This window comes from Colobus angolensis, unplaced genomic scaffold (assembly GCF_000951035.1).
Source record: "Colobus angolensis palliatus isolate OR3802 unplaced genomic scaffold, Cang.pa_1.0 Scaffold14, whole genome shotgun sequence".
NCBI lineage: Eukaryota > Metazoa > Chordata > Mammalia > Primates > Cercopithecidae > Colobus > Colobus angolensis.
This window is the reverse complement of record NW_012114488.1, coordinates 10,432,164-10,439,846: the sequence shown is the minus strand read 5'-3', so window position 1 is coordinate 10,439,846 and position 7,683 is coordinate 10,432,164.

Below are 7,683 nucleotides of genomic sequence, written 5' to 3'. Positions count from 1 at the left end.
ATTGGGTGTAGGTACAAGCCCTTTGTTGTATATATATTTTACAAATGTTTCCTCCTAGTCTGTGCCTTGCCTTTTTATGTTTATAACAGTGTGTTTTAAAGAACAAAAGTTTTGATTTTAAGGAAGTCAAATTTATTGAGCTTTTTGTATTCTGTAGTTGTGGCTTGGAGGTCCTTTAAAAAATATATTTGCCAAATCCAATCTCATTAAGATTTTCTCCTCTGTTTTCTTCTGGAAGTTTTATAGTTTTTCTATTACGTTTTGGCCTATGACCTATTTCCAGTTGATATTTTAAATGGTGAGAGGTAATGATCTATGTTTTGGGTCAGTCTGTTTGTTTTTCATTTGGCTATCCAATTGTCCCAAAGCCATTTGTTGATGAGATTATTCTTTTTTTTTTTTTTGAGACGGAGTCTCGCTCTGTCGCCCAGGCTGGAGTGCAGTGGCCGGATCTCAGCTCACTGCAAGCTCCGCCTCCCGGGTTTACACCATTCTCCTGCCTCAGCCTCCCGAGGAGCTGGGACTACAGGCGCCCGCCACCTCGCCCAGCTAGTTTTTTGTATTTTTTAGTAGAGACGGGGTTTCACCGTATTAGCCAGGATGGTCTTGATCTCCTGACCTCGTGATCCACCCGTCTCAGCCTCCCAAAGTGCTGGGATTACAGGCTTGAGCCACCACGCCCGGCCGAGATTATTCTTGAGTTGCTTTGATCACTTTGTCTAAAATCAATAGAGCATAGGCATGTGGATCTATTTCTGCACTTTCTAGTTAGTTGATCACTTTTTCTATCTTTATGCCGACACCACACAGCTTTGATTAATGTAGTTCTAAAATATAGCTGGGCATGGTGGTATATGCCTGTAGTTTCAGCTACAGGAAGGAGTATCACTTGAGCCCAGGAGTTCAAGACTGTAGTGGGCTGTGACAACGCCTATGAATAGATGCTGTATTCCAGCCTGGGCAACATAGTGAGACTCCATCTCTAAACAAATAATAATGACAATAATAAAATATGTCTTGAAACCATACAGGACAGGTTTTCCAACTTTATTCTTTTTCAATGTCATTTTGCCTATATTAGGTTGTTTGCATTTCCAGTTAGATTTTAAAATTAGCTTCTCAACATCTATCAAAAAAAGCCTGCTGGGATTTGATTGGAGTAGAATTGACTCTATAGATCAATTTGAAGGGAAATGACATCTTAATAATATTATCTTCTAATTAAGAAACATAATACATCTCTTCATGTATCTAAATCTTCTTTTACTTTCCTTAGGAATGCTTTGTGGCAAGATATTATAAATAAGATAAGTGCCCACAAGTAAGTAATATAAATTATAATGCATGATGTTATATCAGGTGAGAGACATATATTACTAGGTAAAATGGAAAACCCAAATGACAGCAGATCAAACAGATTGAAGTTTGATTTTCTCTGATGTAGAAGTCTTGAAGGAGCCAGTTCAAGGCTTGTATGAAATATCCATGATGATGTCAGGGGCCCAGGTCTTTCTGTATTTCTTCTCTGTCAACCTGACCACATGGCTTCCATTCATGGTCAAAGAGATTGCTCAGACTATTATCAATTCATCCACAATACAGACAGAAATTCAGAAGAGAGTGGTGGGTGAGAGGAAAACTGCTTAAAACACAGTGGGAGAAGTTTAGAACTCAATTAAGAAAAGCAAGCAAAGTGGGAAAGAGTAATCATTTGAAGAAATAAGGGTAAAAAGGATGCATTCAGCTGACTTGCCAAGATCCAACAGATGCAGAGCGGATATTCCCAAAGGGAAAAGGAAGAGCACAGAACAGAACGTCAAGCTATAAATTGTAAAGAAATAAGCTACAAGTCATAAATAAAGAAATAAAAGCTTGCTCTTTAGATAGAAAAATCCACTGTTGCCATTAAAGATTGACAGAGAACAATCCACAAGTTACTGAGAAATTACCGAGAGGCAATAGCAAAGAAAAAAACCTTTTGACATCCAGACAAAACAGCCTAAGTCACCTGTAAGAGAAGAATACCCGGGGTCCCGGAATGATTCCTAGCAGCATTCCTTCCCGCACGTCAGCTGAGCAATGTCTACAGATTCTCAGAGAGAAGAAAATTCAGCATATGGCCAGTGAATTTCTCTGTTCAGCTAAATTGTTGTTTAAGTGTAAAGGGATAAAATATAAAGTATAAATGGATAGTAATAAAAGTAACTGCCTAAATAAAACACAAATGTCCAGTTTACTAGCCTATACACATAAAACAATAAAAACAGAGATTAGTTTAGTGAAAAACAAGTTGTAAATAAGAAATAAAAATAGTAAATGTAAGTAAAAGTCATGATAAAATGAATACTAAGAATATCTTTCACAACAATAAATGCAATTGAACTAATCTCATACGTCAAAGAAAGTCTCTCAAACTGGATCAAAAGGCAAAACCTTACATATGCAATTTTTAAAGAAATGTTTAAAATAGAACATACCTGAGAAACTGATAACAGGAGTTTCAACTGAAGAATAGGATCACAATCTGAGTGAAAGGAGAATTTTTTGCCCCACAAATTACACTACATATTAAAAGGTCTTAATTGTTATGTTTTCATGACCAGGAAGATACTCCAAGGCATTAGTGGGGCCTATCTGGGAAAGGGGTTTAAATTCAAGTTATTTTTAAAACACTATGTGATGAAACCAATTATTTTTGCAGGTCAAAAACACAGCTCAAGAGTTTCTAGTCCTGATGTTGTTGCTTAAAAGAAAAAGGTTTTCACATAGGAGGCAAAGGAATTCAAGTGTAGTTGTAGTAGTGGGGGCTGTAAATTCCCAAGGCCATGCGAGGGTTTTTGGAGGAACTAGGACGAGAAAGGGCTGTGAAGAAAGGGTCGAGGTAGGCAGCCAAGGATGGTGGGAGGCAGAGAGAGCAGCAGGGCCTTGGGTCTTGGTCACTGAATTTCAATGTGTGTCCCTCCTATTACACTGAGAACTTCCTACCATTAACTCTGCAGCTGCTGCTGTACTTTGTACTGAGAAAAACGTGTCATAGGAAATCATCACGTCATGGAAAATCATCAACTTTGGATTCAGGTGAGTGCACATTCAAGCCAAACCAATGACTGCAACCATTGCAGTCAAATTCAACCCCAACCAATGACTGCAAGCAGAGCACAGCTTAATGTTTAACTTGTAACAATTAAGCTGTTTGGCTTCTCCCAAATATATCAAGATATGGGAACTATTGAGGGCAATACATCTATGTCGGGATGTGTATTTTTAGGACTTTATATTTACTATTCATAGTTGCCACAGAATTCAGGCTGGAGGAAAGGCTTCAGCCCAGGTGCTGGTCAGGTATCCTGTCTCCATACCCTGCACCCTACCTCATCCACTCTCACTACGTCTTTACATTCACTTTCCATCAATTCAGTTTTTTGGAAGGTTTTTCTTTCATCTGATAAAGCATCCAAAATAAGGTGGCAGAACAGGAGAACCACTATTTGCTTGTGGATAGTTACCTTTGCAAGCCATGGAACCATCTATTTGCCTTAGGAGCCCTCAGATCAGACCCATGAACTTCATGAACAGCCAGGCCTGCAAGAACACACACACTGCCTGTTTGCCTCATCAGGAGGGAATGTGCTCAGAGTCAGGACTGCAATAAGCAAGATTCATATATCACCCTTGCCTTGACATTCTTGATCTAAGGCCACCCCACTACCCCAGCACAATGATTAAAACTGCCAGTTGCATCTAATTAAAAGTAGTGGAACCTAAAAGCTGCTCTGGAAACATGTGGAAAACCCACCTTAATGACCACTAACTAGCTGCATTTTTTTTCTGAAAGTTCCATCCAAACTCTTTATGAAATGTCACCATGACATGGGGCAAAATATTCACACCAATGCCACAGATTTGTTCTGATGGGAGAATCTTATATCCACCCAACTTTCAATTAGCCAGACAGAAAGCCACTGTGTGAGCAGTTGGGGACTTTGACCTCATGTCTCATAAACAGAACACAGTCCAGCCTCCAGTACTGGGCGGCAGAACTACCCCTATGGTACTGGCACCTGGGCTGAACACTCACGGAGAAACCAGTGGTCAAATCCGGTGGCTACACTTACATGAAGTTGGAAAGTTCTCCAGGAAATATGATTCTATCACATCTTCAGAATACTTAAATCTTTTCAGTGAAGTTCAGTGTCATCCACTGGAAATTGTTTTCAAATGTGTTATCCATGACATTAATTTATGATGATAAAATGATGTCTTTTCAAAATAGTATTTTAAACCTAGATGTGTGTTAAGTTTTGAGCAGTTGAGTCAGGTGTCATGCTGTCTGAAACATATATTGTCACATTTTAAAGAGTGGTATTGTTTAAGAATAGTGTAGAAATGATGCTAAAATAATCTAGATGAACCCAACAATGTAACTTTGATTTAGTCACACTAGTGGTGAGAGACGACGTTAGGCAGTAACTAGCTGCGAATATCCTGGGCATGACGTACAGAAACAACCATGGACTTTTGAAACAGACTTGTCTGAGTTTTAATTTCCACATTCCGCTGGGTATGTAAGTGTGGCAAGCATCTGAAACCTTCAAACTCCAGACTATGAACGTAGAGCTTCCAACATCTATCCCATTAAAGTTGTTGTGTTGAAAAATAGCTATGGGAAGATATTTCATGGCATAAAATCGACCTGTTGATTTTCCTCTTTCCTCCCAAGTTTTCTGAAGTTCACATCTGGAATTCTGGAATATGCTGTCTCCTGGAGGCCTCACTGTTTCTGCTCTGTAAAAATGCACATAGTAACAGCACTTGTCTCAATGGGTTACTGCAGAGATAAATTAGGAATGCATTATTAGGGACAATCTCTGGCACAGACTGAGTGAGCTATGCTAGCTATGATCATCATGCTTGCTCAAGGTCCTGGCAGATTTTTTTGAGTCCATATCTATAATAGAAATAGAACACGAAGATGTGGCAGAAAAATTTGGAAAGATGCAGGAGATAAGTTAGTAAAAGAGAAACAGGAGGGGAAAATATTCGTTTTGTGAAAAGAAACTAAACTAAATAGGATCAAGGCATAGATAGGAGGGGAGAAACTTGGCCAGGGGCAGTGGCTGACACCTGAATCTCAGCACTTTGGAAGGCCGAGGAGGGAGGATCACTTGAGCTCAGGAGTTTGAGACTAGCTTGGGCAACATGGTGAAACTTTGTTGCTACAAAATGAAAATTTAAAAACTAGCTGAGCATGGCGATGCATGCCTGTAGCCCCAGCTACTCAGGAGCGTGAGGTGAGAGAATTGCTTGAGCCCAGGAGATCAAAGCTGCAGTGAGCTGTGATCTCACCATGGCACTCCAGCCTGATAGATAGAGGGAGACCCTGTCTCAAAGAAAAAAAAAAGCAGAACTTATATGAGCACATTTAATGTACTTATCCATTATAGTGCTAATGCAGAAATGAAACGTGGTATATGAAACAACTCATTAAGACTTAGGCCATCACACTAAATAAATTTCTTGCAAAACTTACGCACACACAGTGGCCATGTTTTCAAAACCAAAAACTGAAGCATACAATTAAGCATACAATTTGACTTCTGGTAGTATAGTAAACTAAAAGTTATAACAAATACTTAGTATTTCATGAGTGTTTACAATGTTCTTAATGCAAGACTTTTTAATGCAACTTCTTGCTTTTTAATACTTTCATTATAGTTGTGCTCTTTTGAAAAAGACAAAACCAGGCAGGCTATTTCTAACTAAAATAATCTGTGTATCCTTTCTTTAACCTCAGAATATTGAATAACAATATGTAATCATATCCTATGCATTTTAGTTCACAAAATATTGTTCTTTAGATATGGTTTGCGGATATGCAAAGTTCTCAAACCGTTCTCCCCAATGTGAAAGTCAAGTTAGGGCAAGTCGCAAGAACAGCAGCTGCAGTCCCTATAGGAGACATTCTACAAAGAAATCACACATAAGTTGGCTCAAACTGTAGTTAATTATCCATGTCAAAAATAAATCCTCAAGAGACTATTAAGATGTGCCACTTTCTTTAAAAACATGTACGTTTTAATTAGAATACACACGACCTCCTGTTTCTCATTCCATCTTCCATCCATCACTCAGACCCAAGGAATTTTCCTCAGTGCCGTCTGAACACCGTGTTGTCTTGGCGAGCACATTCTCCCACGTAGGTGAGGAATGGCGTGTATTTCCAGCACTTGGCCTCTAAGAACAGAGCACACAGCAACCAGCATGGATGGGGACTCCGCCTGCAGTCAGGGAGCAAAGCAAAAGCACCCCCCAAAGAAGCCAGAGCCAATTGAGGCCCAGTGAGTGCTCACTCTAGGGCAACTCTTTTGATTCATACCAGAGGGAGGTCTTCACTCTGTGTCTGGGGCAGTGCTTTCTTGTCTCTGTAGTACAAACCCGCAAAACTAATGTTAGCAAAACCCTGATCTTTAACAGGAAAGTAGCATGACCAAATATTTCCAGATAAATCTTATGTGCTTGTTGTAAGGGAAATTGCCTGATAGAATGTCGTATAGTCAGGAACACTCTAGAACGGTTGTCCTCGACCTTTTTGACATCAGGGACTAGTTTCGTGGCTGACAATTTTCTCACAGACTGGGGAGGAGGGGAGGCTTTCAGGATGATTCAAGTGCATTACATTTATTGTGCATTTATTTATGTATTTATTTATATTTTTTTAAGACAGCATTTCCCTTTGTCGCCCGGGCTGGAGTACAGTGATGTGATCTCCACTCACTGCAACCTCCGCCTCCTGGGTTCAAGCGATTCTCCTGCCTCAGCCTCCTGAGTAGCTGAGATTACAGGTGCGCACCACCACACTTGGCTAATTTTTGTATTTTTAGTAGAGACAGGATTTCGTCATATTGGCCAGGCTGGTCTCAAACTCTTGACCTCAAAGTGATCTGCCTGCCTCCGCCTCCCAAAGTACTGGGAGTACAGGTGTGTGTGCCTCATTTCCATTATTATTACATTATAATATATAATAAAACAATTATACAATGGTGATGTGTATCAGTGATGTAGAATCTATGGGAGCCCTGAGCTTGTTTTCCTGCAACTAGACAGTCCCATCTGGGGGTGACGGGAGACAGTGACACCTGAAGTGTGTCGCTTTTGTGCAGGCTACTCTGTAATCTCTTTGTGGTCGCTGTCCCTGCAGAAAACCCTGCCTCACAAAGACAGGTTGTTGGACGTAGAAGCAGGCTTTTCAGTGCTTTTGTGGCAACCTCAGGATATTCCACCTGCACCTTCATTCAGAACATTCGGAGATTTGAAGTTGTCTCAAACACATTTTTAAAACCACTGTCATTTGCCATCTCAAGCAGTTGATCCTCTTCTAGCACAGACAGTCGATTCACCAGGCTTACTCACAAATGGGTGGCGGATTCATCCCTTCCCAGTTCGGGGTTCTTTTGTGGTTGGGAAGTATCGCTCAAGCTCTTCTGAAAGCTGAGGTAGGTGATCCTGCGTCAGCTGGGGGGAAGAAGGCCCTGGCTCTGTCTCTTTCACATTCTCTGCTAATGTTTGAAACATGTCAGAAATCCCAGTGTTCACTTGTCACCCCCGTAATTCCAGTTTGGCTTTCAACGCAGCCGCTTTATCTGCCGACTTGAACACAGCTGTCGTTCTCCCCTGAAGTGGGAT